The following is a 15,743-nucleotide window of genomic DNA, read 5'->3' as shown; positions in this document are numbered from 1 at the left end:
CAAACAAGGAGTTGGAAGCAGGAATGAAGAAAAAGAAGACTTGAAGATAGAAGACCACGACATGGTGATCGTCCACCACGACGTGGCGAATAGAAGATTCCTGATCATTAATGATGACTTGGAGAATACAAGATTTCGACGAAGACCATGACGTGGTGGCGGTTGACCATGTCGCGGTGACCAATTTTATGGAAACTATAAGTATTCGATTATTAGGTCAAATGTAGAGACTTCCAACCGGTTTTCTGAGGAAAATTGCGACTAAAAACATCTGGAAACCCAAGAAAAGATCGAGAAACAAGTTGAGCTCAAGGATTCAAGAAGATTAAAAGAATTATACATAGATTTAATTGGTTTACTCATGTCTAGTCTTAATTACATAACTTTTTATGTGTTTTTTGCTATCATGAGAGGCTAAAAACCTTTTACTTATGTTTGGTAAATATGAACCTAATCCTTATGTGTTGATTTTGATTATTAGATGTTTTTATATTGATTTTACTTGTGTTTGATATTTAAACCCTAACATGTTTTAGTTCTAGTTAATATTGCTTATTAATCAGGTTCTGTGTGATAGTTGATCATTCCAATTGCATAAATTTGTCACCTAATTATTTATGATCATTAAATAATTAGAGCTAGGATTTTTCACATCTTAGATTAAGTAATTAAAGCCAATAACTTTAACTGTGTTAAAGAGCATAATTAATCTTAATTTGTGATTGGTTGCTTAACTTGATCATAGTAAAGTGATTATTATCACTTATAGTCCAATTTGTGTTCATTGTCGATTTGGTGTTTAACTTGCGCTTGATCATTGCATGGTAATTCATATGTTGATAAGTCTAGATATTTGATCATAATATCTAGTTAAAAAATTGGTAATCAATATGTTTTATCCACTAGAAATCAACCATAGGAGAAGGTGAAAATCGGATCTAAGGATAAGTACTCGTTAATTCTTGAAGTTAATTCGTGTTTCTTTCCTTGTTAGTTGATATTAGTTGAATTAAGTTCTTCTGATCTTTAAAAATCAGTAAAAACCCTCAATCAAAGTTTGTTTCTTAGTTTAATTAGAAGTAATTATTTTATTTAATTAAACTTCATTCCTTGTGTTCAACACCCGACTTACCCAAGCTATTTTATAATCCGACTAGGTACACTGCCTATAAGTGCATAGATAGTTAAGTTTTGTTAGGTTATAAGTTTAAAGCTAGTAGGTACTTTTGTGCACATCATTACTAATCCATCATGGTGGGGATCCTGAATGTCTTCCCTATCTGCTTCATCAAATGTGATTTCCTTATTATTCGTGACCGAAGTATTTTTTTCAGGGTCTTTCTTCTTATTTCTATTTTAGACCCTTTGGTATGCCTTTTTGCTGCAAAATAAGAAGTTTTACAAATGTTGGTGTAACGACCCCAAAATCACGACTAAAAATTTCTTTTTAAAACGTTACTAAAACCATATTCATAAAAACATATCATAACCATAACATAATTAAGAGTATTAATTTCCAAAACGTACGATCATTATCAGAGTAAAACATCCCAGACCGACTAATCAATGGTGTGTGTGTCATGCAATCACCCCGAGCTCTTCCCTCCGCTACCGGAAGTACCTGAAACCAAAACTAAAAACCGTAAGCACGAAGCTTAGTGAGTTCCCCAACCTACCACACACCATACACATACACATACTGCAATTATTGGGCCTCGCCCACTACTTCGGGCCTTGCCCGCTACAACAGGCCCCATCTGCCCCAGGCCTCGCCTGGCTTCGAGCCCCGCTCGGTGTACATATATGTTTCCCTTAGGCCTCGCCTGTCTCTGGGCCCCGCCCGCTAACATATACTAACATACACTAATATCATAACACATAAACTGGACATACGCTACTGGATTCCTGTTCTAAGGCCTCGCTATCTTGGGCCCCGCCCCTGTCCTGTTACTAATGAGTCATGGAATCCCGTCCACACTCCTACTGGTAGTGAGATACGGGCCCAGCCCACACTCACTCCCTTCCTACCTTGGGCCTCGCCCCTGCTCGGCTGCTAATGAGATGTGGAACACCATCCACACTCTGCAATTGGTGAGATACGGGACCTCGCCCACACTCACCTCCCTACCAGGCACATACATGTATCACACAGACAACAAGTATAAACTATTATGCAAAATCATTCCTTGGGCACCCGCCCGACATCGGACCTTAGTCCTGAATATCATACTAGCAAACAGTGCCTAGGGCTAACCCCCGGGTCTTCCTACTCATAACTACATGGGCCAGCATTATGGCCATAGACCCATTCACATAAAGGGAAACTCACATGCACTGCTGAACTTTGCTGATAACCCTCCGATTGCTGACTGGAGTTTCCCGATTGATGCTTCTTCGGCTCCCCGAGCTACCGAGATCACAATATCACTTAGCCCAATATCATAATCACTCTTAGGGTAAAATTACCATTTTACCCTTACCCCATAATGGTCCACAACTAGGGCCCAAAACATACTATAAAACGTCCAACATTAAGTAGGCTTCCCAAGCCCACTATTGACCCATAAATGGCCCAATTTTCCTGGGCCCAATCCCATTATTGGGCCTTACCTTAAGCCCAATACATATACTTGGCCCATAAACACTGACTCTTGATGGCCCACCAAGGCCCAGAGACCTATAGTCCAAAACACAGCTCACACCGAGGCCCAAAAGCTCAATGCCCAAATCTGACAACGTACGCGGGGCGTACTCCTAGGTACGCTGAGCGTACTGGCTGATGGCTTGTACGCCGTGCGTACCTCCTTGTACGCCCAACGTATAGCCTCATTAAGTCAACTTTCTAATAAGTGCTTAATACCCTGATTCATAAGCTACAAACTCAGATCCAAGCCTTATTCCATGTATTAAGCCATAAAGTTACTGACTTGGGGACTTTATATGGCCCAAACCAACCCAAACTCCCAAGACACTCTTCTACTTCCATAAAGGGGACTATATCTCATGCATGGACTTAATAGGACCATAAAGGTTGGAACTTTACTGCTTCTGAGACTCATATGACTCTAAGGGAGGCAACCCTGGTCTTAGAAACGTGCTTAGGGCTCAAAGACCAAATCTTGGGACCAAAAAGTCCATAAACTTGAACTAAAGGAGATCTAAGAGATTAATCATCAAGATCAAAAGTTTTTACCTTTAAGAGGTCCGAAATGAAGCACTTATCCCAGATCCACAAGCTCTTGTTTCCAAGGTTTCTCCTTGCCAACCTTCTTCTTTTCTCTTCTAAGCTTTAAACCACAAAAATAGGTTCTCCAAGGTCAAGATCTCACCAAATGAGGGTATGAACGTTCTAGGGTTTCTTCTGAGGTTGGGGAGGCTCATATGGGGGCTAAGGTTGAGACCATTATGTCCTTTATATAGTGCTCAATCCCAAAAATTAGGGTTTCATAACTTTTAGCGTACGCTGGGCGTACGCCTTGATCATCTGCGACCAAGTTGCCCCAGTACGTTGGGCGTACCCACGCGTGTTCCAAGCATGAATGCATGGCCTTCCATGCAAACTTTCTCCATAAGGGCCATTATGACAATATCTTCAAAGATAACAACTCCTTCAATCTAGATCTGTTTCTGATGAACTTTATATCCACGGAAAGGTGGCGAGAAGCCCTACGCTTCTAGCAGCACAAATCAGCCCACAACCTTCTTAAAATAAACTCCCATCCCAAAAATAACCAAAACACCCCTAGCTTTGGTTTCTAAAATCCACGAACGAATACTTTTAGAACAGGGCATTACAGTTGGAACCCCCCAGAGTTAACATTGGTTATCTTGGTGTCTACAGGAGGGGATCCTGGTTTTTCTATGATCTTAGGAGGATCCTGATCTTTCTCTTTGGATTTTTTGTTCCTTCTTCTTAGGATGTCTGTAGTATCATTTTCTTAGGAGGTAGCTGATATCCTTTCTGAGGGATAGACAATTCTCTGTAATGTGGCTGAAGTCTTCGTGGTATGCACACCACTTAGATTTATCCTTCCAGCCGTTAGACTTTTCTCATTTCTTTGGCTACCTTGCTTTGTCGTCGAGATCTTGCATAACATATATTATACCTAAAACATCAACAGAAAAACAATAATCAATGATAATGGGAAATTCATCTTCATCTTCTTCACCCTCAAGGGCATTAGCCTTATGATGATCATGTTTGGAATAAGGCTTCGACTTATAGGATCATTGGACCGAGGAGCCGGACTTCCTGTTGGGGTTATTATATGAGTTTGAAGGGTTGCTCCTCTTCTAGATCTCTTTGTCCTCTTCCAGCCTAATGAACCTTAATTCTCTGCTTCTAACTTCGTCCATTCTTTTTCAAGGAGTCATTACAAGGTCTTCATAAAAAGGAGAGTCCTTCTTCAGACCCATTTTGAAGGCTTCTATGGTAGTTGTCATATCAATGTTAGGGATAGTTAATGTTTCTCTGCTAAATCTATTCACAAAGTCTGTAAGGGATTCCTTAGGATCCTAGGTTACCCGATAAAGATCATTAGTGATCTTTTTAAAAGTTCTGCTACAAGAAATTGATTGTTAAAAAGATTAACTAAATAAGCAAATGAGGTAATAGAGTAAGGAGGAACATTAAGTAGTCACTTTAAGGCTGATCCTATGAGGGTTAAACCAAAACCCTTACATAGGCAAGATTCCTCAAGTGTGAGGGAACGGGGATGATCTCCATTCTTTCCCTATATTGCGCCACATGTTCCTCGGGATTCGTAGTCACATCATAAGTTTTTATTCTAGAAGTTTGGAAGCGCTTTGGGACTTCAATATCAGCTATCACAGGAGAAAATTTTGAGATCATATGACCAGTGGGAGATACTTTGGGAATAAGCTGGACTATCCCTGGTACAGTCGAGATCATTTGCCTTAGTTGTTGAAGTTCTTTGGTTGTGACCAGACTTATTCCTGCATTGAGATCCATGAAGTTATTACTAAAGGTGTTATTATTCATGAAGTTACCATGATCTTGGTTAGTAGGCTTAATGAAGGTTTTGTCGGGATCCTGGATTATAGGAGTTTGGATGTTTGGGATTGTTCTCTATATTGGGGTAGCGACGGATGTTGGAACTATCGATTCTGGGCGTTTCCCCATGGATCCTAGGTTATCGAAATTTAGGATCCTCGGTTGTAAGATTGAAGGTGTCGGCTCCTGAGGTTTACGGATTTCTGCCCTCGCCCTTTCTGCTTCCTTGAGTAGCGTTTTGTTGTCTTCCAGTTGTGTAACGTCCCAAAATTCAAGACTAAAAATTTCTTTTGATAAAATATTACGTCAAGTAAAATCATCATTTCAAAACATAAACAGAGTATTAGTTTTCAAAACACATGTTCATTATTAGAGTAAAACATTCCCAGGCTGACTAATCTATGGTGTGTGCCATGCGATCATCCCGAGCTCCATTATCCGCTACCGGAACTACCTGAAACCAAAACTGAAAACAGTAAGCACGAAGCTTAGTGAGTTCCCCAGATACCACATACCATACAAACCATTCATAGCCAAGAACCATACATAACCGACTTATCCATAATCAAGTAAGGTGCTATGTGCCAAACATAGTCTTGCCATTATTGTTGGATTAGTGTCTAAGTCCATAACTATTTTGGTATGTACTTGACCCGATTATGAGCATGGTCCTTTTGGGTTGCCTTCACCATAGCAATATGTAGGATGATTTAAGGAGAGAAAGGTTTAAATATGATTTATTAATATATTATGAGAATAATATATTAAAGGAGAAATCATATTGTTTAATTAATATTAGTCAAGAATTAATTGTTAATTAATTTTGTGGCTAAAAGAGATTAATTAAACTTAGGGGACTGAAGTTGTAATTATAAGATAATTATAATTGGGCTATGGATCACCTAATAATATATAGGTTGGACGAATTCTATGGGAAGCCCATTAGAAATCCTCCAAGGGATATGTTTAAGGAGTCCATGGGCTGCTTAGGGCCTAAGTAGTCAAATTAGGGTTTCCTAGTTGTAAACCCTAATAGCCTACATGTATATTAAGGGCCCCTATGCCCCAAAAACGTGAAAAAAAAGTCTTCCATTAGGGTTTCCAGCCGTTTTTGGTGCCTCCTTTTCTTCTCCTCTTCATCCAAGTTGCATATGGTGTTTGTGACTCCATTAGAGGTACTACACTTGTGGTACTTGCTTTCAAGAGCTAAGGAAATTCAAGGAACTAGTTGTTATTGCTATATAACAACAAAAGGTATGTATTCTAGTTTTATATATGAATTTTGAAAATTATAGTAGCATGCCAGGTTTCTTTTTGTGTTCATAAAGTTGTATAACTAATAGTGAAAACATAGATCCAATACTAGGGTTGCATGCACACATAGGATTGTTTGTATTAAACCCATCAGTGGTATCAGAGCCATTGGTTTTTGTTTTCAATTAGCTTTTATTCAAATTTATGAACTTGACATATTAGGGTTTATGGCTAATGAACCCTAAAGGCTAGGTATTTTTCGCAATTAGGGTTGCTAAACCCTAGATGGCGATTTTTGCTAGGGTTTCCCAAATCCTTTCCTTAGCCTCCAAGATTTTGAAATCTAGGGTTTTCCAACCCTTGGATTTCGAAATTACCTCCTTCCCCAAGGTTAGATCCTAAATTTTAGGGATTTGGATAATCCCATATCTTGTAATTATCTTTTAATTGTTAAATATGGTAATTAAGGATCTTGAATTATCCCATCCCTTATTTTCGAGATTTAGAGAGGGATTCAAGGGATTTGGATATCTTAGATGTATAATTGGTAATTATCCTCATGATCTAGATAATCCCTTGTGATTTAATAATTTAAATTAATTGTTTAATTTATGGTAATTATTAAATCAACAATTTTAATATTTAAAATTTTAATTTAAATGTCTCAAATTCAAAAATTTTAAGTGAGATTAAAACCTAATTGTTTTGAAGAGTTCCAAAACTTGCCCTCAAGTTTTGGAATTAAAATTGTTGATTAAAAGTTAATTTTGAAAGTCTAAAATCCAAAACCCTGATTTTGAAAAGTTCAAATTAAACCCTTATGGTTTTATTAAATTAATTAAGTGTATAATTAAAAGAGAGTTAATAAATCCATAATGATTTTGGTTAATTAAAAGTATAATATAAACCACCTAGTATTTTAAAAGTGTAAAATACACCCTATACTATATATGACATTAAAAGTCTAATATTATATATGTATGAGTAAACAGTCAGTCTTACCGTTAGTAGGCCTCATTCACGAAGCTGGTTTATAAGGGGTGTTTAAGGAAATTGCCTATAAAATGGCGATTGAATGGGTATCCACTCTTACCCACCGCACTCTTGACTAGTGGAGGGTCGTTAGCCGAACGGGTAGGATAGGACAGAAACCTTCCATTATAAGTATAATGAAGTACAAAGTAACTAAATGCTTTTTTTCGAATTCCCAAATCATAGTTACTTTAGGCAAAATGTGAAATTGTATGCTAACCCATGGAATTACACTTTGTACCCTTGTCAAACGTTAGTGGAGCGTGTGTGGTTAACCGGCACACTAATTTGGGGATGACATTGGTAGCGAAGGGTGACTCGATGTTTGTCATAGATCAATGGAGCGTGTGTGGCTAACCGGCACATTGATTAGGTGATTGTAGCATTGGGTGCACCACGTGATTCGTATGGTTATTCACACCTTGTTTGTGATCCTCGGCATCCCAGTCACGAATAGTAGGGCATAATCGAGATTAAACATGCCATTGAAGAGTTCAATGAGTCTCAAAAGATCTAGGAGTTTCAATTCATTTAAAACTTAATCTTCCTTTTCGTTTTTCATGGTGGAAATTGGTAAATCGTCATTTACCTACCTTCAGATATTCTGCAACTAGATTACGACATCCCTCTTCTAGGTTGTAGAGTATTGTGTTGGATCCTAGCCTGATGTTTCATTTGGGTGTTGCATCAAGAATTCTAATCAACTTAACTTGAATTTTCTCCCGTTTTGTAGATGTCTACGTCTTACAGTGGTCTTCCCAAATCCTTTGGAACGAGCTTTCCAAATGAAGATGACGTTCCGAGATACGATCAAGGAAATGAGAGTCATGCTTCACTTCCTCCACCTCCTCCAATTATTCTCCCTGACCCACAAGTTCAAAGGCTTGAAAAGTTCAAGCTCACTCAAGCCCTTTTGGCAAGTAAACACGAAGATGGGAAACCTGTGTGTGAGCACGTCTTAGAGATGAAGTCATACATTGATAGGTTAAACATGTTGGGTGTCGAGATTTCAAGTGGGTTGGATATTGACTAGGTTCTTCAGTCACTTCCTGAATCATATAGTGAGTTCGTTAGAGAGTACTATATGATGGACCACGACGTGACCCTAATTGATCTCACCTACTTGCTTATAGCTGCTGAATCAACAATGATTTGGCGTACTGGTCAAGCAAATTTGTCTAGTGAATCAAACTCCCAAACTTCAATGGATACTGGCAACATTGGAAGTCCAGAAAGAACTAAATCTATGATTGTCCGATGTGTTGTGCCAAAGGAGTCTATTTGCTTTTATTGCCAAGAGAAGGGGCATTGGAAACGAAGCTGCCCTAATTATCTGAGAGATCTAAGAGATGGGAGAGTCAAGACGTATGACTCTGCTTCAGGTAAAATCCATTAACTAACTCTTTTAAGTTCCTATTCTAGATTCTTAATACATGATGTGATAAGATTACATTTTGATGTTTTGTAGGATCGAAGAAAAGAGAGGAAGCTTGAGAAAAGAAGTGAGCTGAATCTGATCATGAAGAAATGGATTTCGATCGCATTACTTGAAGAATGGATTCTTGAGCTACTACTTGGAGTTAGAATAGATTGTTAAGAAATATGTAATAACATAGTTTTTCAATTGAGTTGAATTGTAAGGACAAAATTTTTTCCGCAATAAAATGAATTTTGACTTTATCTTATTTATTTATCCTTGCAATGGCATGTATGAAGGAATTGATGTTTGAATGTTTCTATTATTAGCAATAATGGATTTGATTCTTAATTGTGTTATTTGTGGAAATGTCAAAATTTTACCAAATAGGGAGAGTTTCTCATCACCCAAGTTTCAATTGGACAGAAACTTGGAATCATGCAATGTGCATTGTATGATGAATGAAAAACTTTCACTTTTGGGAACCTTAGACTAATTCTTTGACAAAGTGTCAATTGAAGGACTAGGAGATCGAGTACACTAGGTCGTACGTTGATCAAGTCTACCACAAGAGTGACAAAGATATTCGTCATGATTTACTAAAGTTTAGTAAATATGGTTATACTTATAAGATTAAGTATAATTCTAAGTTGATTGAAAGAGTTTCAATGAATAGTAGAACGAATAAAGAAGAATCAAGTAGGCAGAAAGATAAAAGTTTCTCTATTCTAAGAAGAAGGGAGAGTACCTTTTATTGTGTTTTATGATAAGTCTTTATGATTAAGAACCATGTCTCAATTGATCCTCTAAGTGAGTCTTAGTGCGATTGCATGTCTAAGAAGAGGAATTGAGAATTGTAGAAATGGTTAAATCAAAGAGTCAATCATACTTCGTTCCAATATCAAGTCTTAGAGTCAAGATTGTGACATTGAGTGAAAAGTCTTAAGTAGGTTTATAACACTCATCAAATGTGGAATTTGGAAAAGTTTTCTTATTCTTGCACATTTGAAATTGGTAAGTTGTGCTGTCTTGGATAAGACAAAGACCAACTAGGACCAATTGTGTGAAGTGTTTTGTCTTGATAAATGCTTCACTAACTATTGAATATTTGTTTGTCAAGAAATGTTTCTTGACAAGAGAATCTTATATGTCAAGAAGTCAGTGGGAGTCTTAATGGTCTTGAAAAGGTTTCAAGAACAAATCAAGAATAAACCTTATCGATCATCACTAGCACACGACTTGAGGTTTACAACCTATCGTGCTGACATTGTTTTGTTTCTGTGCCATTCCAATTGAGTTAATTGTGTATATGAGTTCTATGAGTTCTCATTTGAATACACACTAAAGCCTTAGTCGATGGAAAGTAAATTGATATGTAAGGACAAGTTACTAAACTACTTGGAAGGCGTGGTGGGCACTCGTGTTACCATAGGGCAAGAAATCAAGATTAAGAAAGTTCAGTCCATATGAGTTTGGATTTGTCGCAAACCTTGGTTTTGGCAAATTCACATGGATAGGAACTCATACACCATAAAATCTAAGTGTCATAAGATTCCCTCCTTCATGAAAATGACTGTGAGGAAATGCTTTCACTAAGAGAGATTTTAAGAAGATAGCAATTGTGAAAATTGTATTCTCAAATTCGATTATGGTTACGGCATCCCTTTCCATAGTTCAAATTGTGAGATTTGGCAATTAGTTTCAACATTTGGAACTTAGTAACATAAGTTATGAATTGTTTAAACACACATATGAGCTATCTAAGGCAAAGGTGTATAAGGTTAAGAAGCTTAGATAAAGGCTTATCGAAGCATCTGGTATTAGAAATATGGATTTCAAAGATTCAATAGGCATTGTTTTCTGAAAGTTCATTTGTTTTCTAAATACATGTCAAAGCTAGTGGGAGCATAAATGTTATGCTTATATGATAATCATCATGATAGTGGGAGCATAAGTGTTATGCTTGTATGATTGTTATGGCGAGTATTGCAAGTTAGCAATATTAATTATAGAAAAACAAAGATTCCATTTGCAAAGTTGCATGGGTTGAAAAGTTGTTTTGCTATAATTAAGGGAGAGAATATTATACTTCGTTTCAAAATCTAAAGCTTAGATTAAGAAATTTTAATATCTTCAGTCAAAGGATACATTGTGTGTTCTTAAAATTCGATTATGATTACGGCATCCCTCTTCATAGTTCGAATTGTGAGAACATGACACATAAAATATTATGGCAAAAGATTGGTAAAGTATCATATCTTTATGTAAGACATTATGCATCGTGTCCCATACGCTTCGGGTATAGGATCGATTGTAAATGCTATAGTATTTTATCATTCTAAAATTTTCCAAATGTCTAGCGCATTAAGAGGGAAAAAGGAATAGAATTGGTTTTGACTGAAAGAATTTAACAACTATCAAAGGATGATCCAAAGTTCGCTGAGGATTGATCGCTTGTAAGTAGTTGAAAGTATGGTATTGGATGGACCATATCGACATTATTACGAATAGATAAGATTCTATTAAGAATGAGTTGTCATATGGCAAATGTGGAAATGTTTCCATATTGGGAGTTGGATATTGAGAGTCTATGCCTAGATTAGAAACTTTTATGCAAGAAGGATGTTCAAAGGAATGTACTTTGAATGTGAGACTTCACATCTATGGAATTGTCTTGTAACAATTTCTAAGAAAGCACTTTGTAATTTCATTAGCCAAGTCTTGGTGATTTTTGTGCTATGACTTTACGAAAGGATCGTTGCGTAAAATGTTAGAATCTAGCATATTCTAGTAGTGGCAAGAACCTTGTGTTCCTACACTAATAATTAGGATTAAGGAATTGTGAAATGAGCATCATTGGAAAAGTTTTCAGGTGATCTATTTCACAAAGCATGGACCATAGGAAGCAAAGTGTGCATGTTTAGAGCATGGGACAATTGTTGGTATGATTCAAGTAATGAGTTGATTATCCGAAACATTAAATGATAAATAATGAGTAATCAATATGGTGGATAAATAGAAGGGTTTTATTTACTCTCACAAGTTTGGGGCCATATAGGATTAAGTATTGTTGTCATGTTTCAATTTGCATGTTTTGACTTCCAGAATAACTAGGTTATTCAAACATCCACAGTTGGTCATACGTTGGGAGTAGGTATGAATAAAGACTGTCATGAATCTGTCTGTAGATTGTCTGAAGTGTTTAGACATGGCACAAGTTTGCTGCAGAGTTCGTGAATGCTTTGATAAGATTAAAGTATTGGATTAAACCCACGCTCACTTGGATCACTTCACGGTTTTATCACGAGTGATTAGTGAGACGATAATATTGTATATTCTTGAAACCGAGACGTGTGAGTTGTTATTTGTTGGTCAGTTACACATTGATAATAAGTAAACGCACCAGTAACTTGGTGTTATAAAACTTATTGTTGTGTGTGATTCGATCAGTAAATGCAAGCGAGCATTTGAGTCGAAGTTTATCCATTCCTTTTACCCAAAGTGGGATAAAAGCGATATATGTGGGCCTCTCGATGATTTAGTGATGACATCTAAGCGCTTGGCCAAGCCGGGACTAAGTTGATGTGTTCAATTGTAGTCTGTTATCAGTCGTCATGAATCGGAAGTCGGGAAAAAGTATAGAGAGAATGATTGAAATTCATGTCTTTTGTCTATACGATATCTTGAGAATGGAGGAATATATAATCCCTTATCTAGAGGACACGCTATCTGATAAGATCAGAGTTGACAGCGGCTTTTGAAAGCTACGATTGCTGATTAGGTTCTGAAGTCATACGGAAAATAGTTATTAGACTTATCCAAGTGGGAGACTGTTGGATTAGTGTCTAAGTCCATAACTATTTTGGTATGTACTTGACCCGATTATGAGCATGGTCCTTTTGGGTTGCCTTCACCATAGCAATATGTAGGATGATTTAAGGAGAGAAAGGTTTAAATATGATTTATTAATATATTATGAGAATAATATATTAAAGGAGAAATCATATTGTTTAATTAATATTAGTCAAGAATTAATTGTTAATTAATTTTGTGGCTAAAAGAGATTAATTAAACTTAGGGGACTGAAGTTGTAATTATAAGATAATTATAATTGGGCTATGGATCACCTAATAATATATAGGTTGGACGAATTCTATGGGAAGCCCATTAGAAATCGTCCAAGGGATATGTTTAAGGAGTCCATGGGCTGCTTAGGGCCTAAGCAGTCAAATTAGGGTTTCCTAGTTGTAAACCCTAATAGCCTACATGTATATTAAGGGCCCCTATGCCCCAAAAACGTGAAAAAAGTCTTCCATTAGGGTTTCCAGCCGTTTTTGGTGCCTCCTTTTCTTCTCCTCTTCATCCAAGTTGCATATGGTGTTTGTGACTCCATTAGAGGTACTACACTTGTGGTACTTGCTTTCAAGAGCTAAGGAAATTCAAGGAACTAGTTGTTATTGCTATATAACAACAAAAGGTATGTATTCTAGTTTTATATATGAATTTTGAAAATTATAGTAGCATGCCAGGTTTCTTTTTGTGTTCATAAAGTTGTATAACTAATAGTGAAAACATAGATCCAATACTAGGGTTGCATGCACACATAGGATTGTTTGTATTAAACCCATCAATTATGCCACGGGCCGCGCGTGGTCTTCCTGGTCAAGCCTGGGCCGCTCCCTGGGTCTTACAGACAAGTGCCAAGGGCCACCCGCTGGTCTTACAGACATGTGCCAAGGGCCACCCCCTGGTCTTTTATGCAAGTATCACAAAAACAACCGTACATACTACTCTACTTAGCTAAACAGCATACAGTGTGCCAGAAGCCGCCTCCTGGTCTTTCATACATATTGCCTAGGGCTAACCCCCGGGTCTTCCTGTCATCCATAATAACATACTGTGTGCCAGGAGCCGCCCCCTGGTCTTTCATGCATATTGCCTAGGGCTAACCCCTAGGTCTTCCTATCATCCATAATAACATACAGTGTGCCAGGATCCACCCCCTGGTCTTTCATGCATATTCTAAATGGGACGGCATTGGTGCCTTAGACCCATACAAATAGTGAGGAGACTCACCTCGCACTGCTGAACTCTACTGATAATCCCTCTAGCTGCTGACCGACAACTCTCTGAACCCTTGCTCCACTCGCTCCCCGAGCTACCAATGTCAAGGCAACACTGAGTCTAACTGACCCCCGAAAGACAACCAAGTCAACTCAGGTCAAAGTCAAAGTCCTGGTCAAAGTCAACCTTCCAGGTCAACCCTACTCGTCGAGTCACCCTACTGACTCGCCGAGTTCATAAGTCCAGAGTCCTGACTTGTCCAACTCACCGAGTCTCTAATCGACTCACTGATTCGAGTCTAAACTCGAAGGGTTTGGGGTTTCGCGACCTGACTCGTCGAGTCCAAGAACAGACTCGCCGAGTACAAGGCAATCTTCATCCAACTCACCGAGTTGTTCTTCCAACTCGCCGAGTTCATGTCCAACTTCATCCGACTCGACGAGTTGTTCATCCCACTCGTCGAGTTCCTCCTCATCTTCAAGCTACTCGCCGAGTCCACTCAAAGGACTCGCCGAGTCCATCCGGTCCTTCATACATGCAGAGGACTTTTGAGTCATGCAGGGACTCAAATCTGTAGATCTACCCTTCCCAAGCCTATTCCTCACGTAAAGTTGCAAACTTTACGTGTAGAGAAGGAGATCTAAGCAAAATACACCATAAACTAGGGTTTAAGGCAAGGAGGCTCCATAATCAACTCAAGGGCTGCTACTTTATGCTTCTCAAGACCATAATATGCTTAGATCTGAAGTAGCAACTTCAGATCTGGCTTCTAACTCAAAATAATAACATTATGGCTAAAAGCCCCAACAACCACACATAGATCTAGGTGCAAAAAGGGTCCAGGAACTAGTTTATTACCTCCAAATGCTCAGAATGAACTCACAATCCCAGATCTATAGTCCCTTCTTGCTCCTCCAAGTTCCTTCTTCCTTCTCCAAGCTTTAATGCACCTTCCAAGGCAACAAATGGCTCAATCAAAGGATATGACGGCTAGGGTTTGGTATCCAGGGCTAAAGAGGCAGTAAGGAACCCTAGGAAGAAGATTAAGACGTTTATATAGGCTCCAAGTCCCGAATTTAGGGTTTTCCACGCACAGACCAGACTCACCGAGTCACCTTGGCCGACTCGCCGAGTCAGTCACTTACTCCTCAACCCGGATCCCGCTCGGACTCGCCGAGTTCCTCCTTGGACTCGCCAAGTCACCCCTAACAATTAGGATTTTATTTCCTTTCTTGGCCTCCAAAACTTTGGGTGTTACATGTTGCTAAGTCACCTGTTGTGTCAATGTTTTCATCATGGTGAAGAGTTTGTTATTGGAGACTGTGGCAGGAGGATCTTGGGATCCCGGAGCAGCCGGAGGAGTATTCTTCCTCTGTATATCGAAAGTTTTCCTCTGACCAGGTAGCCCGCTCGGAGGAGGTGGAAGATTTTTTAGAGGAATCGAGGGAGCAAAGGAAGAAGAAAGAGTTGGTTGTGTAGACATGATTTTTGAGGATTACAAACACCACGGCCCCACGGTGGCGCCAAATTGTTTTGGTCAAAAAATTAATCAAATATAAATTAACCAATTTGTATAAGAGGTTGTGATGTTGTAATCGAAACAATTGGACAAATCAGGAGTAAGTGACACAATTGGCTTACAAGGAAAGCCCTTAATCCTTGATAGGATCTCCGGCATAAAACCTTGGGAGGTGATAATAATCACATGCCTTGTTATTTTTATTGAAAATAAACTATTGAGTACAAAGGAGTAGTATAATGCAAATACAAATGTTGTAGATGAGCTAGTTGTGTTTGTAGTGTGCATATTACAGGTGTATTCACATGTTGTTTGACTTGGTATTCTCGGGTCTTAAGCCTGGTTGAAGTGATTCTTTGTTGAGAATATGTCTTATTTGACTAATTCTGCACATGTGAGAAATAGACTAGAAATATATCTGTTATAAATGTTAAGAAATAAAT

The sequence above is a fragment of the Lactuca serriola genome, chromosome 8, assembly GCF_051521515.1.
Source record: "Lactuca serriola cultivar US96UC23 chromosome 8, Lser_US96UC23_V15, whole genome shotgun sequence".
NCBI classification, from domain to species: Eukaryota; Viridiplantae; Streptophyta; class Magnoliopsida; order Asterales; family Asteraceae; genus Lactuca; species Lactuca serriola.
The sequence above is the reverse complement of the archived record's forward strand: the minus strand, read 5'-3'. Positions refer to the sequence as shown.